Raw genomic sequence first — 22588 nt, 5'->3', positions numbered from 1 at the left:
GGTTCCGTACATGCTACATGTATGACGGATTTGGCAATCATGCGTTTCTGACTTGTGAGCATGTGGATTACAGACCTTTCAACCTCCGAACAAGGCGTATATAAATTTAGAAATATTTACTCTGACTTCATAGGTTTTTCCTATCACCAGTTTCTAAAATCGGACTTTTGGCACCAGAAAGCCCTCTTTGAGCGAATTCTCACCAATCACCATGTAATTTACATTGTTTACATAACCATGGAATTCCGTATTACGAGCATGTTTCATGCATCACGGATTCCTCAAACATGCACTTCAGAGTTGTGAACATGCGCATGACTGATGTTTCAACCACCAAACAAGTTACCTATGCACTCTGAAATATTTACTTTGACTTTGTAGCTTCTTCCTATCACCAGTTTCAATACTCACACTTTGATCCCACAAATACCCTCTTGGAGCGAATTCTTCCCTAGAGATATGTAAGTTGAATAGATTCCATCTACATGATATTCCGTGTTCCGTACATGCTACATACATGACGGATTCGACAAATATACATTCCTGTGTTGAGGTCATCTGGATTACTAATCTTTCCTACTCTATAAAAGTAATATTTTCATCTAGACACGTGTGCACATTTTCACAAGCTTTCCCTAACACCAGGTTCGAATTAGTGCTTTTTTCACAGAAACATAGTTTTCAGCGATTTCCACCTAACAGATATGTAATTTACATGTATTCCAACAACATGGCATTCCGGGTTCCGTACATGCTACATGTATGACGGTTTTGGCAATCATGCGTTTCTGACTTGTGAGCATGTGGATTACAGACCTTTCAACCTCCGAAAAAGGCGAATATAAATTTAGAAATATTTACTCTGACTTCATAGGTTTTTCCTATCACCAGGTTCTAAAATCGGACATTTGGCACCAGAAAACACTCTTTGAGCGAATTCTCACCAATACCCATGTAATTTACATTGTTTACATAACCATGGAATTCCGTATTACGAGCATGTTTCATGCATCACGGATTCCTCAAACATGCACTTCTGAGTTGTGAACATGCGCATGACTGATGTTTCAACCACCAAGCAAGTTACCTATGCATTCTGAAATATTTACTTTGACTTTGTAGCTTCTTCCTATCACCAGTTTCAATACTCACACTTTGATCCCACAAAAACCCTCTTGGAGCGAATTCTTCCCTAGAGATATGTAAGTTGAATAGATTCCATCTACATGATATTCCGTGTTCCGTACATGCTACATACATGACGGATTCGACAAATATACATTCCTGAGTTGAGGTCATCTGGATTACTAATCTTTCCTCCTCTATAAAAGGAATATTTTCATCTAGACACGTGTGCACATTTTCACAAGCTTTCCCTAACACCAGGTTCGAATTAGTGCTTTTTTCACAGAAACATAGTTTTCAGTGATTTCCATCTAACAGATATGTAATTTACATGTATTCCAACAACATGGCATTCCGGGTTCCGTACATGCTACATGTATGACGGATTTGGCAATCATGCGTTTCTGACTTGTGAGCATGTGGATTACAGACCTTTCAACCTCCGAACAAGGCGTATATAAATTTAGAAATATTTACTCTGACTTCATAGGTTTTTCCTATCACCAGTTTCTAAAATCGGACTTTTGGCACCAGAAAGCCCTCTTTGAGCGAATTCTCACCAATACCCATGTAATTTACATTGTTTACATAACCATGGAATTCCGTATTACGAGCATGTTTCATGCATCACGGATTCCTCAAACATGCACTTCAGAGTTGTGAACATGCGCATGACTGATGTTTCAACCACCAAACAAGTTACCTATGCACTCTGAAATATTTACTTTGACTTTGTAGCTTCTTCCTATCACCAGTTTCAATACTCACACTTTGATCCCACAAATACCCTCTTGGAGCGAATTCTTCCCTAGAGATATGTAAGTTGAATAGATTCCATCTACATGATATTCCGTGTTCCGTACATGCTACATACATGACGGATTCGACAAATATACATTCCTGAGTTGAGGTCATCTGGATTACTAATCTTTCCTCCTCTATAAAAGTAATATTTTCATCTAGACACATGTGCACATTTTCACAAGCTTTCCCTAACACCAGGTTCGATTTAGTGCTTTTTTCACAGAAGCATAGTTTTCAGCGATTTCCACCTAACAGATATTTAATTTACATGTATTCCAACAACATGGCCTTCCGGGTTCCGTACGTGCTACATGTATGACGGATTTGGCAATCATGCGTTTCTGACTTGTGAGCATGTGGATTACAGACCTTTCAACCTCCGAACAAGGCGTATATAAATTTAGAAATATTTACTCTGACTTCATAGGTTTTTCCTATCACCAGGTTCTAAAATCGGACTTTTGGCACCAGAAAACACTCTTTGAGCGAATTCTCACCAATACCCATGTAATTTACATTGTTTACATAACCATGGAATTCCGTATTACGAGCATGTTTCATGCACCACGGATTCCTCTAACATGCACTTGTGAGTTGTGAACATGCGCATGACTGATGTTTCAACCACCAAACAAGTTACATATGCATTCTGAAATATTTACTTTGACTTTGTAGCTTCTTCTATCACCAGTTTCAATACTCACACTTTGATCCCACAAAAACCCTCTTGGAGCGAATTCTTTCCAAGAGATACGTAAGTTGAATAGATTCCATCTACATGATATTCCGTGTTTCGTACATGCTACATTCATGACGGATTCGACAAATATACATTCCTGAGTTGAGGTCATCTGGATTACTAATCTTTCCTCCTCTATAAAAGGAATATTTTCATCTAGACACGTGTGCATATTTTCACAAGCTTTCCCTAACACCAGGTTCGAATTCATGCTTTTCTCACAGAAACATAGTTTTCAGGGATTTCCACCTAACAGATATGTAATTTACATGCATTCCAACAACATGGCATTCCGGGTTCCGTACATGCTACATGTATGACGGATTTGGCAATCATGCGTTTCTGACTTGTGAACATGTGGATTACAGACCTTTCAACCTCCGAAAAAGGCGAATATAAATTTAGAAATATTTACTCTGACTTCATAGGTTTTTCCTATCACCAGGTTCTAAAATCGGACATTTGGCACCAGAAAACACTCTTTGAGCGAATTCTCACCAATACCCATGTAATTTACATTGTTTACATAACCATAGAATTCAGAATTACGAGCATGTTTCATGCATCACGGATTCGTCAAACATGCACTTCTGAGTTGTGAACATGCGCATGACTGATGTTTCAACCACCAAACAAGTTACCTATGCACTCTGAAATATTTACTTTGACTTTGTAGCTTCTTCCTATCACCAGTTTCAATACTCACACTTTGATCCCACAAAAACCCTCTTGGAGCGAATTCTTCCCTAGAGATATGTAAGTTGAATAGACTCCATCTACATGATATTCCGTGTTCCGTACATGCTACATACATGACGGATTCGACAAATATACATTCCTGAGTTGAGGTCATCTGGATTACTAATCTTTCCTCCTCTATAAAAGGAATATTTTCATCTAGACACGTGTGCACATTTTCACAAGCTTTCCCTAACACCAGGTTCGAATTAGTGCTTTTTTCACAGAAACATAGTTTTCAGTGATTTCCACCTAACAGATATGTAATTTACATGTATTCCAACAACATGGCATTCCGGGTTCCGTACATGCTACATGTATGACGGATTTGGCAATCATGCGTTTCTGACTTGTGAGCATGTGGATTACAGACCTTTCAACCTCCGAACAAGGCGTATATAAATTTAGAAATATTTACTCTGACTTCATAGGTTTTTCCTATCACCAGTTTCTAAAATCGGACTTTTGGCACCAGAAAGCCCTCTTTGAGCGAATTCTCACCAATACCCATGTAATTTACATTGTTTACATAACCATGGAATTCCGTATTACGAGCATGTTTCATGCATCACGGATTCCTCAAACATGCACTTCAGAGTTGTGAACATGCGCATGACTGATGTTTCAACCACCAAACAAGTTACCTATGCACTCTGAAATATTTACTTTGACTTTGTAGCTTCTTCCTATCACCAGTTTCAATACTCACACTTTGATCCCACAAATACCCTCTTGGAGCGAATTCTTCCCTAGAGATATGTAAGTTGAATAGATTCCATCTACATGATATTCCGTGTTCCGTACATGCTACATACATGACGGATTCGACAAATATACATTCCTGAGTTGAGGTCATCTGGATTACTAATCTTTCCTCCTCTATAAAAGTAATATTTTCATCTAGACACGTGTGCATATTTTCACAAGCTTTCCCTAACACCAGGTTCGAATTCATGCTTTTCTCACAGAAACATAGTTTTCAGGGATTTCCACCTAACAGATATGTAATTTACATGCATTCCAACAACATGGCATTCCGGGTTCCGTACATGCTACATGTATGACGGATTTGGCAATCATGCGTTTCTGACTTGTGAACATGTGGATTACAGACCTTTCAACCTCCGAAAAAGGCGAATATAAATTTAGAAATATTTACTCTGACTTCATAGGTTTTTCCTATCACCAGGTTCTAAAATCGGACATTTGGCACCAGAAAACACTCTTTGAGCGAATTCTCACCAATACCCATGTAATTTACATTGTTTACATAACCATAGAATTCAGAATTACGAGCATGTTTCATGCATCACGGATTCCTCAAACATGCACTTCAGAGTTGTGAACATGCGCATGACTGATGTTTCAACCACCAAACAAGTTACCTATGCACTCTGAAATATTTACTTTGACTTTGTAGCTTCTTCCTATCACCAGTTTCAATACTCACACTTTGATCCCACAAAAACCCTCTTGGAGCGAATTCTTCCCTAGAGATATGTAAGTTGAATAGATTCCATCTACATGATATTCCGTGTTCCGTACATGCTACATACATGACGGATTCGACAAATATACATTCCTGAGTTGAGGTCATCTGGATTACTAATCTTTCCTCCTCTATAAAAGGAATATTTTCATCTAGACACGTGTGCACATTTTCACAAGCTTTCCCTAACACCACGTTCGAATTAGTGCTTTTTTCACAGAAACATAGTTTTCAGCGATTTCCACCTAACAGATATTTAATTTACATGTATTCCAACAACATGGACTTCCGGGTTCCGTACATGCTACATGTATGACGGATTTGGCAATCATGCGTTTCTGACTTGTGAGCATGTGGATTACAGACCTTTCAACCTCCGAACAAGGCGTATATAAATTTAGAAATATTTACTCTGACTTCATAGGTTTATCCTATCACCAGGTTTTAAATCGGACTTTTGGCACCAGAAAACACTCTTTGAGCGAATTCTCACCAATACCCATGTAATTTACATTGTTTACATAACCATGGAATTCCGTATTACGAGCATGTTTCATGCATCACGGATTCCTCAAACATGCACTTGTGAGTTGTGAACATGCGTATGACTGATGTTTCAACCACCAAACAAGTTACTTATGCATTCTGAAATATTTACTTTGACTTTGTAGCTTCTTCTATCACCAGTTTCAATACTCACACTTTGATCCCACAAAAACCCTCTTGGTGCGAATTCTTCCCTAGAGATATGTAAGTTGAATAGATTCCATCTACATGAAATTCCGTGTTCTGTACATGCTACATACATGACGGATTCGACAAATATACATTCCTGAGTTGAGGTCATCTGGATTACTAATCTTTCCTCCTCTATAAAAGGAATATTTTCATCTAGACACGTGTGCACATTTTCACAACCTTTCCCTAAAACCAGGTTCGAATTCGTGCTTTTTTCACAGAAACATTGTTTTCAGCGATTTCCACCTAACAGATATGTAATTTACATGTATTCCAACAAAATGGCATTCCGAGTTCCGTACATGCTACATGTATGACGGATTTGGCAATCATGAGTTTCTGACTTGTGAGCATGTGGATTACAGACCTTTCAACCTCCGAACAAGGCGTATATAAATTTAGAAATATTTACTCTGACTTCATAGGTTTTTCCTATCAGCAGGTTCTAAAATCGGACATTTGGCACCAGAAAACACTCTTTGAGCGAATTCTCACCAATACCCATGAAATTTACATTGTTTACATAACCATGGAATTCCGTATTACGAGCATGTTTCATGCATCACGGATTCCTCTAACATGTACTTCTGAGTTGTGAACATGCGCATGACTGATGTTTCAACCACCAAACAAGTTACCTATGCACTCTGAAATATTTACTTTGACTTTGTAGCTTCTTCCTATCACCAGTTTCAATACTCACACTTTGATCCCACAAAAAACCTCTTGGAGCGAATTCTTCCCTAGAGATATGTAAGTTGAATAGATTCCATCTACATGATATTCCGTGTTCCGTACATGCTACATACATGACGGATTCGACAAATATACATTCCTGAGTTGAGGTCATCTGGATTACTAATCTTTCCTCCTCTATAAAAGGAATATTTTCATCTAGACACGTGTGCACATTTTCACAAGCTTTCCCTAACACCAGGTTCGAATTAGTGCTTTTTTCACAGAAACATAGTTTTCAGTGATTTCCACCTAACAGATATGTAATTTACATGTATTCCAACAACATGGCATTCCGGGTTCCGTACATGCTACATGTATGACGGATTTGGCAATCATGCGTTTCTGACTTGTGAGCATGTGGATTACAGACCTTTCAACCTCTGAACAAGGCGTATATAAATTTAGAAATATTTACTCTGACTTCATAGGTTTTTCCTATCACCAGTTTCTAAAATCGGACTTTTGGCACCAGAAAGGCCTCTTTGAGCGAATTCTCACCAATACGCATGTAATTTACATTGTTTACATAACCATGGAATTCCGTATTACGAGCATGTTTCATGCATCACGGATTCCTCAAACATGCACTTCAGAGTTGTGAACATGCGCATGACTGATTTTTCAACCACCAAACAAGTTACCTATGCACTCTGAAATATTTACTTTGACTTTGTAGCTTCTTCCTATCACCAGTTTCAATACTCACACTTTGATCCCACAAATACCCTCTTGGAGCGAATTCTTCCCTAGAGATATGTAAGTTGAATAGATTCCATCTACATGATATTCCGTGTTCCGTACATGCTACATACATGACGGATTCGACAAATATACATTCCTGAGTTGAGGTCATCTGGATTACTAATCTTTCCTCCTCTATAAAAGTAATATTTTCATCTAGACACGTGTGCACATTTTCACAAGCTTTCCCTAACACCAGGTTCGAATTCGTGCTTTTTTCACAGAAACATAGTTTTCAGCGATTTCCACCTAACAGATATTTAATTTACATGTATTCCAACAACATGGCCTTCCGGGTTCCGTACATGCTACATGTATGACGGATTTGGCAATCATGCGTTTCTGACTTGTGAGCATGTGGATAACAGACCTTTCAACCTCCGAACAAGGCGTATATAAATTTAGAAATATTTACTCTGACTTCATAGTTTTTTCCTATCACCAGGTTCTAAAATCGGTCTTTTGGCACCATAAAACACTCTTTGAGCGAATTCTCACCAATACCCATGTAATTTACATTGTTTACATAACCATGGAATTCCGTATTACGAGCATGTTTCATGCATCACGGATTCCTCTAACATGCACTTGTGAGTTGTGAACATGCGCATGACTGATGTTTCAACCACCAAACAAGTTACCTATGCATTCTGAAATATTTACTTTGACTTTGTAGCTTCTTCTATCACCAGTTTCAATACTCACACTTTGATCCCACAAAAACCCTCTTGGAGCGAATTCTTCCCTAGAGATATGTAAGTTGAATAGATTCCATCTACATGAAATTCCGTGTTCTGTACATGCTACATACATGACGGATTCGACAAATATACATTCCTGAGTTGAGGTCATCTGGATTACTAATCTTTCCTCCTCTATAAAAGGAATATTTTCATCTAGACACGTGTGCACATTTTCACAACCTTTCCCTAACACCAGGTTCGAATTCGTGCTTTTTTCACAGAAACATTGTTTTCAGCGATTTCCACCTAACAGATATGTAATTTACATGTATTCCAACAAAATGGCATTCCAGGTTCCGTACATGCTACATGTATGACGGATTTGACAATCATGAGTTTCTGACTTGTGAGCATGTGGATTACAGACCTTTCAACCTCCGAACAAGGCGTATATAAATTTAGAAATATTTACTCTGACTTCATAGGTTTTTCCTATCAGCAGGTTCTAAAATCGGACATTTGGCACCAGAAAACACTCTTTGAGCGAATTCTCACCAATACCCATGTAATTTACATTGTTTACATAACCATGGAATTCCGTATTACGAGCATGTTTCATGCATCACGGATTCCTCTAACATGCACTTCTGAGTTGTGAACATGCGCATGACTGATGTTTCAACCACCAAACAAGTTACCTATGCATTCTGAAATATTTACTTTGACTTTGTAGCTTCTTCCTATCACCAGTTTCAATACTCACACTTTGATCCCACAAAAACCCTCTTGGAGCGAATACTTCCCTAGAGATATGTAAGTTGAATAGATTCCATCTACATGATATTCCGTGTTCCGTACATGCTACATACATGACGGATTCGACAAATATACATTCCTGAGTTGAGGTCATCTGGAATACTAATCTTTCCTCCTCTATAAAAGTAATATTTTCATCTAGACACGTGTGCACATTTTCACAAGCTTTCCCTAACACCAGGTTCGAATTCGTGCTTTTTTCACAGAAACATATTTTTCAGCGATTTCCACCTAACAGATATGTAATTTACATGTATTACAACAACATGGCATTCCGGGTTCCGTACATGCTACATGTATGACGGATTTAGCAATCATGGGTTTCTGACTTGTGAGCATGTGGATTACAGACCTTTCAACCTCCGAAGAAGGCGTATATAAATTTAGAAATATTTACTCTGACTTCATAGTTTTTACCTATCACCAGGTTCTAAAATCGGACATTTGGCACCAGAAAACACTCTTTGAGCGAATTCTCACCAATACCCATGTAATTTACATTGTTTACATAACCATGGAATTCCGTATTACGAGCATGTTTCATGCATCACGGATTCCTCAAACATGCACTTCAGGGTTGTGAACATGCGCATGACTGATGTTTCAACCACCAAACAAGTTACCTATGCACTCTGAAATATTTACTTTGACTTTGTAGCTTCTTCCTATCACCAGTTTCAATACTCACACTTTGATCCCACAAATACCCTCTTGGAGCGAATTCTTCCCTAGAGATATGTAAGTTGAATAGATTCCATCTACATGATATTCCGTGTTCCGTACATGCTACATACATGACGGATTCGACAAATATACATTCCTGAGTTGAGGTCATCTGGATTACTAATCTTTCCTCCTCTATAAAAGGAATATTTTCATCTAGACACGTGTGCACATTTTCACAAGCTTTCCCTAACACCAGGTTCGAATTAGTGCTTTTTTCACAGAAACATAGTTTTCAGCGATTTCCACCTAACAGATATTTAATTTACATGCATTCCAACAACATGGCCTTCCGGGTTCCGTACATGCTACATGTATGACGGATTTGGCAATCATACGTTTCTGACTTGTGAGCATGTGGATTACAGACCTTTCAACCTCCGAACAAGGCGTATATAAATTTAGAAATATTTACTCTGACTTCATAGGTTTTTCCTATCACCAGGTTCTAAAATCGGATTTTGGCACCAGAAAACACTCTTTGAGCGAATTCTCACCAATACCCATGTAATTTACATTGTTTACATAACCATGGAATTCCGTATTACGAGCATGTTTCATGCATCACGGATTCCTCTAACATGCACTTGTGAGTTGTGAACATGCGCATGACTGATGTTTCAACCACCAAACAAGTTACCTATGCATTCTGAAATATTTACTTTGACTTTGTAGCTTCTTCTATCACCAGTTTCAATACTCACACTTTGATCCCACAAAAACCCTCTTGGAGCGAATTCTTCCCTAGAGATATGTAAGTTGAATAGATTCCATCTACATGAAATTCCGTGTTCTGTACATGCTACATACATGACGGATTCGACAAATATACATTCCTGAGTTGAGGTCATCTGGATTACTAATCTTTCCTCCTCTATAAAAGGAATATTTTCATCTAGACACGTGTGCACATTTTCACAACCTTTCCCTAACACCAGGTTCGAATTCGTGCTTTTTTCACAGAAACATTGTTTTCAGCGATTTCCACCTAACAGATATGTAATTTACATGTATTCCAACAACATGGCATTCCGGGTTCCGTACATGCTACATGTATGACGGATTTGGCAATCATGCGTTTCTGACTTGTGAGCATGTGGATTACAGACCTTTCAACCTCCGAACAAGGCGTATATAAATTTAGAAATATTTACTCTGACTTCATAGGTTTTTCCTATCAGCAGGTTCTAAAATCGGACATTTCGCACCAGAAAACACTCTTTGAGCGAATTCTCACCAATACCCATGTAATTTACATTGTTTACATAACCATGGAATTCCGTATTACGAGCATGTTTCATGCATCACGGATTCCTCTAACATGCACTTCTGAGTTGTGAACATGCGCATGACTGATGTTTCAACCACCAAACAAGTTACCTATGCATTCTGAAATATTTACTTTGACTTTGTAGCTTCTTCCTATCACCAGTTTCAATACTCACACTTTGATCCCACAAATACCCTCTTGGAGCGAATACTTCCCTAGAGATATGTAAGTTGAATAGATTCCATCTACATGATATTCCGTGTTCCGTACATGCTACATACATGACGGATTCGACAAATATACATTCCTGAGTTGAGGTCATCTGGAATACTAATCTTTCCTCCTCTATAAAAGTAATATTTTCATCTAGACACGTGTGCACATTTTCACAAGCTTTCCCTAACACCAGGTTCGAATTAGTGCTTTTTACAAAGAAACATAGTTTTCAGCGATTTCCACCTAACAGATATGTAATATACATGTATTCCAACAACATGGCATTCCGGGTTCCGTTCATGCTACATGTATGACGGATTTAGCAATCATGCGTTTCTGACTTGTGAGCATGTGGATTACAGACCTTTCAACCTCCGAACAAGGCGTATATAAATTTAGAAATATTTACTCTGACTTCATAGTTTTTACCTATCACCAGGTTCTAAAATCGGACATTTTTCACCAGAAAGCACTCTTTGAGCGAATTCTCACCAATACCCATGTAATTTACATTGTTTACATAACCATGGAATTCCGTATTACGAGCATGTTTCATGCATCACGGATTCCTCAAACATGCACTTCAGAGTTGTGAACATGCGCATGACTGATGTTTCAACCACCAAACAAGTTACCTATGCATTCTGAAATATTTACTTTGACTTTGTAGCTTCTTCTATCACCAGTTTCAATACTCACACTTTGATCCCACAAAAACCCTCTTGGAGCGAATTCTTCTCTAGAGATATGTAAGTTGAATAGATTCCATCTACATGAAATTCCGTGTTCTGTACATGCTACATACATGACGGATTCGACAAATATACATTCCTGAGTTGAGGTCATCTGGATTACTAATCTTTCCTCCACTATAAAAGTAGTATTTTCATCTAGACACGTGTGCACATTTTCACAACCTTTCCCTAACACCAGGTTCGAATTCGTGCTTTTTTCACAGAAACATTGTTTTCAGCGATTTCCAACTAACAGATATGTAATTTACATGTATTCCAACAACATGGCATTCCGGGTTCCGTACATGCTACATGTATGACGGATTTGGCAATCATGCGTTTCTGACTTGTGAGCATGTGGATTACAGACCTTTCAACCTCCGAACAAGGCGTATATAAATTTAGAAATATTTACTCTGACTTCATAGTTTTTTCCTATCACCAGGTTCTAAAATCGGATATTTGGCACCAGAAAACACTCTTTGAGCGAATTCTCACCAATACCCATGTAATTTACATTGTTTACATAACCATGAAATTCCGTATTACGAGCATGTTTCATGCATCACGGATTCCTCAAACATGCACTTCTGAGTTGTGAACATGTGCATGACTGATGTTTCAACCACCAAACAAGTTACCTATGCATTCTGAAATATTTACTTTGACTTTGTAGATTCTTCCTATCACCAGTTTCAATACTCACACTTTGATCCCACAAAAACCCTCTTGGAGCGAATTCTTCCCTAGAGATATGTAAGTTGAATAGATTCCATCTACATGATATTCCGTGTTCCGTACATGCTACATACATGACGGATTCGACAAATATACATTCCTGAGTTGAGGTCATCTGGATTACAAATCATTCCTCCTCTATAAAAGTAATATTTTCATCTAGACACGTGTGCACATTTTCACAAGCTTTCCCTAACACCAGGTTCGAATTCGTGCTTTTTTCACAGAAACATAGTTTTCAGCGATTTCCAACTAACAGATATTTAATTTACATGTATTCCAACAACATGGCCTTCCGGGTTCCGTACATGCTACATGTATGACGGATTTGGCAATCATGCGTTTCTGACTTGTGAGCATGTGGATTACAGACCTTTCAACCTCCGAACAAGGCGTATATAAATTTAGAAATATTTACTCTGACTTCATAGGTTTTTCCTATCACCAGTTTCTAAAATCGGACTTTTGGCACCAGAAAACACTCTTTGAGCGAATTCTCACCAATAACCATGTAATTTACATTGTTTACATAACCATGGAATTCCGTATTACGAGCAGGTTTCATGCATCACGGATTCCTCAAACATGCACTTGTGAGTTGTGAACATGCGCATGACTGATGTTTCAACCACCAAACAAGTTACCTATGCATTCTGAAATATTTACTTTGACTTTGTAGCTTCTTCTATCACCAGTTTCAATACTCACACTTTGATCCCACAAAAACCCTCTTGGAGCGAATACTTCCCTAGAGATATGTAAGTTGAATAGATTCCATCTACATGAAATTCCGTGTTCTGTACATGCTACATACATGACGGATTCGACAAATATACATTCCTGAGTTGAGGTCATCTGGATTACTAATCTATCCTCCTCTATAAAAGTAATATTTTCATCTAGACACGTGTGCACATTTTCACAACCTTTCCCTAACACCAGGTTCGAATTCGTGCTTTTTTCACAGAAACATTGTTTTCAGCGATTTCCAACTAACAGATATGTAATTTACATGTATTCCAACAAAATGGCATTCCGGGTTCCGTACATGCTACATGTATGTTGGATTTGGCAATCATGCGTTTCTGACTTGTGAGCATGTGGATTACAGACCTTTCAACCTCCGAACAAGGCGTATATAAATTTAGAAATATTTACTCTGACTTCATAGGTTTTTCCTATCACCAGGTTCTAAAATCGGACTTTTGGCACCAGAAAACACTCTTTGAGCGAATTCTCACCAATACCCATGTAATTTACATTGTTTACATAACCATGGAATTCCGTATTACGAGCATGTTTCATGCATCACGGATTCCTCAAACATGCACTTCAGAGTTGTGAACATGCGCATGACTGATGTTTCAACCACCAAACAAGTTACATATGCACTCTGAAATATTTACTTTGACTTTGTAGCTACTTCCTATCACCAGTTTCAATACTCACACTATGATCCCACAAATACCCTCTTGGAGCGAATTCTTCCCTAGAGATATGTAAGTTGAATAGATTCCATCTACATGATATTCCGTGTTCCGTACATGCTACATACATGACGGATTCGACAAATATACATTCCTGAGTTGAGGTCATCTGGATTACTAATCTGTCCTCCTCTATAAAAGTAATATTTTCATCTAGACACGTGTGCACATTTTCACAAACTTTCCCTAACACCAGGTTCGAATTCGTGCTTTTTTCACAGAAACAAAGTTTTCAGCGATTTCCACTTAAAATATGTAATTTACATGTATTCCAACAACATGGCATTCCGGGTTCCGTACATGCTACATGTATGACGGATTTGGCAATCATGCGTTTCTGACTTGTGAGCATGTGGATTACAGACCTTTCAACCTCCGAACAAGGCGTATATAAATTTAGAAATATTTACTCTGACTTCATAGGTTTTTCCTATCACCAGGTTCTAAAATCGGACATTTGGCACCAGAAAACACTCTTTGAGCGAATTCTCACCAATACCCATGTAATTTACATTGTTTACATAACCATGGAATTCCGTATTACGAGCATGTTTCATGCATCACGGATTCCTCAAACATGCACTTCAGGGTTGTGAACATGCGCATGACTGATGTTTCAAACACCAAACAAATTACCTATGCACTCTGAAATATTTACTTTGACTTTGTAGCTTCTTCCTATCACCAGTTTCAATACTCACACTTTGATCCCACAAATACCCTCTTGGAGCGAATTCTTCCCTAGAGATATGTAAGTTGAATAGATTCCATCTACATGATATTCCGTGTTCCGTACATGCTACATACATGACGGATTCGACAAATATACATTCCTGAGTTGAGGTCATCTGGATTACTAATCTTTCCTCCTCTATAAAAGGAATATTTTCATCTAGACACGTGTGCACATTTTCACAAGCTTTCCCTAACACCAGGTTCGAATTAGTGCTTTTTTCACAGAAACATAGTTTTCAGCGATTTCCACCTAACAGATATTTAATTTACATGTATTCCAACAACATGGCCTTCCGGGTTCCGTACATGCTACATGTATGACGGATTTGGCAATCATGCGTTTCTGACTTGTGAGCATGTGGATTACAGACCTTTCAACCTCCGAACAAGGCGTATATAAATTTAGAAATATTTACTCTGACTTCATAGGTTTTTCCTATCACCAGGTTCTAAAATCGGACATTTGGCACCAGAAAACACTCTTTGAGCGAATTCTCACCAATACCCATGTAATTTACATTGTTTACATAACCATGGAATTCCGTATTACGAGCATGTTTCATGCATCACGGATTCCTCTAACATGCACTTGTGAGTTGTGAACATGCGCATGACTGATGTTTCAACCACCAAACAAGTTACCTATGCATTCTGAAATATTTACTTTGACTTTGTAGCTTCTTCTATCACCAGTTTCAATACTCACACTTTGATCCCACAAAAACCCTCTTGGAGCGAATTCTTCCCTAGAGATATGTAAGTTGAATAGATTCCATCTACATGAAATTCCGTGTTCTGTACATGCTACATACATGACGGATTCGACAAATATACATTCCTGAGTTGAGGTCATCTGGATTACTTATCTTTCCTCCTCTATAAAAGGAATATTTTCATCTAGACACGTGTGCACATTTTCACAAGCTTTCCCTAACACCAGGTTCGAATTCGTGCTTTTTTCACAGAAACATTGTTTTCAGCGATTTCCACCTAACAGATATGTAATTTACATGTATTCCAACAAAATGGTATTCCGGGTTCCGTACATGCTACATGTATGACGGATTTGGCAATCATGAGTTTCTGACTTGTGAGCATGTGGATTACAGACCTTTCAACCTCCGAACAAGGCGTATATAAATTTAGAAATATTTACTCTGACTTCATAGGTTTTTCCTATCAGCAGGTTCTAAAATCGGACATTTGGCACCAGAAAACACTCTTTGAGCGAATTCTCACCAATACCCATGTAATTTACATTGTTTACATAACCATGGAATTCCGTATTACGAGCATGTTTCATGCATCACGGATTCCTCAAACATGCACTTCTGAGTTGTGAACATGCGCATGACTGATGTTTCAACCACCAAACAAGTTACCTATGCATTCTGAAATATTTACTTTGACTTTGTAGCTTCTTCCTATCACCAGTTTCAATACTCACACTTTGATCCCACAAAAACCCTCTTGGAGCGAATTCTTCCCTAGAGATATGTAAGTTGAATAGATTCCATCTACATGATATTCCGTGTTCCGTACATGCTACATACATGACGGATTCGACAAATATACATTCCTGATTTGAGGTCATCTGGAATACTAATCTTTCTTCCTCTATAAAAGTAATATTTTCATCTAGACACGTGTGCACATTTTCACAAGCTTTCCCTAACACCAGGTTCGAATTAGTGCTTTTTTCACAGAAGCATAGTTTTCAGCGATTTCCAACTAACAGATATGTAATTTACATGTATTCCAACAACATGGCATTCCGGGTTCCGTACATGCTACATGTATGACGGATTTGGCAATCATGCGTTTCTGACTTGTGAGCATGTGGATTACAGACCTTTCAACCTCCGAACAAGGCGTATATAAATTTAGAAATATTTACTCTGACTTCATAGGTTTTTCCTATCACCAGGTTCTAAAATCGGACATTTGGCACCAGAAAACACTCTTTGAGCGAATTCTCACCAATACCCATGTAATTTACATTGTTTACATAACCATGGAATTCCGTATTACGAGCATGTTTCATGCATCACGGATTCCTCAAACATGCACTTCTGAGTTGTGAACATGTGCATGACTGATGTTTCAACCACCAAACAAGTTACCTATGCATTCTGAAATATTTACTTTGACTTTGTAGATTCTTCCTATCACCAGTTTCAATACTCACACTTTGATCCCACAAAAACCCTCTTGGAGCGAATTCTTCCCTAGAGATATGTAAGTTGAATAGATTCCATCTACATTATATTCCGTGTTCCGTACATGCTACATACATGACGGATTCGACAAATATACATTCCTGAGTTGAGGTCATCTGGATTACAAATCATTCCTCCTCTATAAAAGTAATATTTTCATCTAGACACGTGTGCACATTTTCACAAGCTTTCCCTAACACCAGGTTCGAATTCGTGCTTTTTTCACAGAAACATAGTTTTCAGCGATTTCCAACTAACAGATATTTAATTTACATGTATTCCAACAACATGGCCTTCCGGGTTCCGTACATGCTACATGTATGACGGATTTGGCAATCATGCGTTTCTGACTTGTGAGCATGTGGATTACAGACCTTTCAACCTCCGAACAAGGCGTATATAAATTTAGAAATATTTACTCTGACTTCATAGGTTTTTCCTATCACCAGGTTCTAAAATCGGACTTTTGGCACCAGAAAACACTCTTTGAGCGAATTCTCACCAATACCCATGTAATTTTCATTGTTTACATAACCATGGAATTCCGAATTACGAGCATGTTTCATGCATCACGGATTCCTCAAACATGCACTTGTGAGTTGTGAACATGCGCATGACTGATGTTTCAACCACCAAACAAGTTACCTATGCATTCTGAAATATTTACTTTGACTTTGTAGATTCTTCCTATCACCAGTTTCAATACTCACACTTTGATCCCACAAAAACCCTCTTGGAGCGAATTCTCCCCTAGAGATATGTAAGTTGAATAGATTCCATCTACATGATATTCCGTGTTCCGTACATGCCACATACATGACGGATTCTACAAATATACATTCCTGAGTTGAGGTCATCTGGATTACTAATCTTTCCTCCTCTATAAAAGTAATATTTTCATCTAGACACGTGTGCACATTTTCACAAGCTTTCCCTAACACCAGGTTCGAATTCGTGCTTTTTTCACAGAAACATAGTTTTCAGCGATTTCCACCTAACAGATATGTAATTTACATGTATTCCAACAACATGGCATTCCGGGTTCCGTACATGCTACATGTATGACGGATTTGGCAATCATGCGTTTCTGACTTGTGAGCATGTGGATTACAGACCTTTCAACCTCCGAACAAGGCATATATAAATTTAGAAATATTTACTCTGACTTCATAGGTTTTTCCTATCACCAGGTTCTAAAATCGGACATTTGGCACCAGAAAACACTCTTTGAGCGAATTCTCACCAATACCCATGTAATTTACATTGTTTACATAACCATGGAATTCCGTATTACGAGCATGTTTCATGCATCACGGATTCCTCAAACATGCACTTCTGAGTTGTGAACATGCGCATGACTGATGTTTCAACCACCAAACAAGTTACCTATGCATTCTGAAATATTTACTTTGACTTTGAAGCTTCTTCCTATCACCAGTTTCAATACTCACTCTTTGATCCCACAAAAACCCTCTTGGTGCGAATTCTTCCCTAGAGATATGTAAGTTGAATAGATTCCATCTACATGATATTCCGTGTTCCGTACATGCTACATACATGACGGATTCGACAAATATACATTCCTGAGTTGAGGTCATCTGGATTACAAATATTTCCTCCTCTATAAAAGGAATATTTTCATCTAGACACGTGTGCACATTTTCACAAGCTTTCCATAACACCAGGTTCGAATTCGTGCTTTTTTCACAGAATCATAGTTTTCAGCGATTTCCAACTAACAGATATGTAATTTACATGTATTCCAACAACATGGCATTCCGGGTTCCGTACATGCTACATGTATGACGGATTTGGCAATCATGCGTTTCTGACTTGTGAGCATGTGGATTACAGACCTTTCAACCTCCGAACAAGGCGTATATAAATTTAGAAATATTTACTCTGACTTCATAGGTTTTTCCTATCACCAGGTTCTAAAATCTGACTTTTGGCACCAGAAAACACTCTTTGAGCGAATTCTCACCAATACCCATGTATTTTACATTGTTTACATAACCATGGAATTCCGTATTACGAGCATGTTTCATGCATCACGGATTCCTCAAACATGCACTTCAGAGTTGTGAACATGCGCATGACTGATGTTTCAACCACCAAACAAGTTACATATGCACTCTGAAATATTTACTTTGACTTTGTAGCTTCTTCCTATCACCAGTTTCAATACTCACACTATGATCCCACAAATACCCTCTTGGAGCGAATTCTTCCCTAGAGATATGTAAGTTGAATAGATTCCATCTACATGATATTCCGTGTTCCGTACATGCTACATACATGACGGATTCGACAAATATACATTCCTGAGTTGAGGTCATCTGGATTACTAATCTGTCCTCCTCTATAAAAGTAATATTTTCATCTAGACACGTGTGCACATTTTCACAAACTTTCCCTAACACCAGGTTCGAATTCGTGCTTTTTTCACAGAAACAAAGTTTTCAGCGATTTCCACTTAAAATATGTAATTTACATGTATTCCAACAACATGGCATTCCGGGTTCCGTACATGCTACATGTATGACGGATTTGGCAATCATGCGTTTCTGACTTGTGAGCATGTGGATTACAGACCTTTCAACCTCCGAACAAGGCGTATATAAATTTAGAAATATTTACTCTGACTTCATAGGTTTTTCCTATCACCAGGTTCTAAAATCGGACATTTGGCACCAGAAAACACTCTTTGAGCGAATTCTCACCAATACCCATGTAATTTACATTGTTTACATAACCATGGAATTCCGTATTACGAGCATGTTTCATGCATCACGGATTCCTCAAACATGCACTTCAGGGTTGTGAACATGCGCATGACTGATGTTTCAAACACCAAACCAATTACCTATGCACTCTGAAATATTTACTTTGACTTTGTAGCTTCTTCCTATCACCAGTTTCAATACTCACACTTTGATCCCACAAATACCCTCTTGGAGCGAATTCTTCCCTAGAGATATGTAAGTTGAATAGATTCCATCTACATGTTATTCCGTGTTCCGTACATGCTACATACATGACGGATTCGACAAATATACATTCCTGAGTTGAGGTCATCTGGATTACTAATCTTTCCTCCTCTATAAAAGGAATATTTTCATCTAGACACGTGTGCACATTTTCACAAGCTTTCCCTAACACCAGGTTCGAATTAGTGCTTTTTTCACAGAAACATAGTTTTCAGCGATTTCCACCTAACAGATATTTAATTTACATGTATTCCAACAACATGGCCTTCCGGGTTCCGTACATGCTACATGTATGACGGATTTGGCAATCATGCGTTTCTGACTTGTGAGCATGTGGATTACAGACCTTTCAACCTCCGAACAAGGCGTATATAAATTTAGAAATATTTACTCTGACTTCATAGGTTTTTCCTATCACCAGGTTCTAAAATCGGACATTTGGCACCAGAAAACACTCTTTGAGCGAATTCTCACCAATACCCATGTAATTTACATTGTTTACATAACCATGGAATTCCGTATTACGAGCATGTTTCATGCATCACGGATTCCTCTAACATGCACTTGTGAGTTGTGAACATGCGCATGACTGATGTTTCAACCACCAAACAAGTTACCTATGCATTCTGAAATATTTACTTTGACTTTGTAGCTTCTTCTATCACCAGTTTCAATACTCACACTTTGATCCCACAAAAACCCTCTTGGAGCGAATTCTTCCCTAGAGATATGTAAGTTGAATAGATTCCATCTACATGAAATTCCGTGTTCTGTACATGCTACATACATGACGGATTCGACAAATATACATTCCTGAGTTGAGGTCATCTGGATTACTAATCTTTCCTCCTCTATAAAAGGAATATTTTCATCTGGACACGTGTGCACATTTTCACAACCTTTCCCTAACACCAGGTTCGAATTCGTGCTTTTTTCACAGAAACATTGTTTTCAGCGATTTCCACCTAACAGATATGTAATTTACATGTATTCCAACAAAATGGTATTCCGGGTTCCGTACATGCTACATGTATGACGGATTTGGCAATCATGAGTTTCTGACTTGTGAGCATGTGGATTACAGACCTTTCAACCTCCGAACAAGGCGTATATAAATTTAGAAATATTTACTCTGACTTCATAGGTTTTTCCTATCAGCAGGTTCTAAAATCGGACATTTGGCACCAGAAAACACTCTTTGAGCGAATTCTCACCAATACCCATGTAATTTACATTGTTTACATAACCATGGAATTCCGTATTACGAGCATGTTTCATGCATCACGGATTCCTCAAACATGCACTTCTGAGTTGTGAACATGCGCATGACTGATGTTTCAACCACCAAACAAGTTACCTATGCATTCTGAAATATTTACTTTGACTTTGTAGCTTCTTCCTATCACCAGTTTCAATACTCACACTTTGATCCCACAAAAACCCTCTTGGAGCGAATTCTTCCCTAGAGATATGTAAGTTGAATAGATTCCATCTACATGATATTCCGTGTTCCGTACATGCTACATACATGACGGATTCGACAAATATACATTCCTGAGTTGAGGTCATCTGGAATACTAATCTTTCTTCCTCTATAAAAGTAATATTTTCATCTAGACACGTGTGCACATTTTCACAAGCTTTCCCTAACACCAGGTTCGAATTAGTGCTTTTTTCACAGAAACAGAGTTTTCAGCGATTTCCAACTAACAGATATGTAATTTACATGTATTCCAACAACATGGCATTCCGGGTTCCGTACATGCTACATGTATGATGGATTTGGCAATCATGCGTTTCTGACTTGTGAGCATGTGGATTACAGACCTTTCAACCTCCGAACAAGGCGTATATAAATTTAGAAATATTTACTCTGACTTCATAGGTTTTTCCTATCACCAGGTTCTAAAATCGGACATTTGGCACCAGAAAACTCTCTTTGAGCGAATTCTCACCAATACCCATGTAATTTACATTGTTTACATAACCATGGAATTCCGTATTACGAGCATGTTTCATGCATCACGGATTCCTCAAACATGCACTTCTGAGTTGTGAACATGTGCATGACTGATGTTTCAACCACCAAACAAGTTACCTATGCATTCTGAAATATTTACTTTGACTTTGTAGATTCTTCCTATCACCAGTTTCAATACTCACACTTTGATCCCACAAAAACCCTCTTGGAGCGAATTCTTCCCTAGAGATATGTAAGTTGAATAGATTCCATCTACATGATATTCCGTGTTCCGTACATGCTACATACATGACGGATTCGACAAATATACATTCCTGAGTTGAGGTCATCTGGATTACTAATCTTTCCTCCTCTATAAAAGGAATATTTTCATCTAGACACGTGTGCACATTTTCACAAGCTTTCCCTAACACCAGGTTCGAATTAGTGCTTTTTTCACAGAAACATAGTTTTCAGCGATTTCCACCTAACAGATATGTAATTTACATGTATTCCAACAACATGGCATTCCGGGTTCCGTACATGCTACATGTATGACGTATTTGTCAATCATGCGTTTCTGACTTGTGAGCATGTGGATTACAGACCTTTCAACCTCCGAAAAAGGCGAATATAAATTTAGAAATATTTACTCTGACTTCATAGGTTTTTCCTATCACCAGGTTCTAAAATCGGACATTTGGCACCAGAAAACACTCTTTGAGCGAATTCTCACCAATACCCATGTAATTTACATTGTTTACATAACCATGGAATTCCGTATTACGAGCATGTTTCATGCATCACGGATTCCTCAAACATGCACTTCAGGGTTGTGAACATGCGCATGACTGATATTTCAAACACCAAACAAATTACCTATGCACTCTGAAATATTTACTTTG

This window comes from Vicugna pacos, unplaced genomic scaffold (genome assembly GCF_048564905.1).
Source record: "Vicugna pacos unplaced genomic scaffold, VicPac4 scaffold_20, whole genome shotgun sequence".
NCBI classification, from domain to species: Eukaryota; Metazoa; Chordata; class Mammalia; order Artiodactyla; family Camelidae; genus Vicugna; species Vicugna pacos.
The sequence above is the reverse complement of the archived record's forward strand: the minus strand, read 5'-3'. Positions refer to the sequence as shown.